The sequence below is a fragment of the Gavialis gangeticus genome, unplaced genomic scaffold, assembly GCF_001723915.1.
Source record: "Gavialis gangeticus isolate Ggan-Ray unplaced genomic scaffold, GavGan_comp1, whole genome shotgun sequence".
NCBI lineage: Eukaryota > Metazoa > Chordata > Crocodylia > Gavialidae > Gavialis > Gavialis gangeticus.
The window spans coordinates 152,855,769-152,856,622 of NW_017729025.1; positions in this window are offsets into that span (position 1 = coordinate 152,855,769).

The window sequence follows — 854 nt, forward strand, 5'->3', positions numbered from 1 at the left end:
TCACTGATAAAAAACAGCATTTTTGACTTTAGGATAACTAACACACCTCAGCCAACTCAAAGTAAAAAACTAAATTGAAAAGAAGGCACTTCAGTTTTACCATGAAGTAAACTCACCTTGGTTACCTCTACACACTTAGTCTTTAAATCTTGGTGAGTTTACCCCAGGATGGCTCATGCATTTTAGATACTCACAGGGAAAAAATGCAACTATTTGAGAATGAAGATGAGCACACTTCTTCCACATAGTGAACTGACATTTCCCATCTGTTGTTTGCACTCAAGCTTGTTGGAAGAACAAATATCCCCACAGGCCCACCTTTCTTATTTCCCTGTGTGCTTTTAGCCTGGGAGTAACAAAGACAAAAAGAAACACAGCACGATTCCCTCCACTACACATCCCAATACCTGACCTTAAGGCACTGCTTCACTGGGGAGCTTGCAGGACCAAGTCAACTTCAGAAGAGAGAAGGATGTAATGGGGTTTGCTGCTGCTGAGCATCAGAGAGACATTAAGTAGCTTGGTGGTTTCTGATTTCTCCCCTTCAGTGCCAGAGTAACAGTGCAAAGAACAGAAATTAATCGGGTCACAGGAAGGCATAGGGTCCAAATCCACTGGGTGCCATGCATGCTGAGTGTTCAGTGCATCTGGTAGGGGGGAGGTCTTAATGGTGGTGCTTCTCACAGAAAGCAGCAAAAAGAAGAGCAGTGCAGCAAACAGCAGCACTGCAACATCAGGGGAGCACAAGAAGCACGATCTTTCAGCACTGGATGATTCCAAAGGGAAAGGAACAGATCCAGAGAAGTCCAAGCCAAATTTGAGTTTCTACAAAGGAGGCTAGGGCAGGCCTTTCT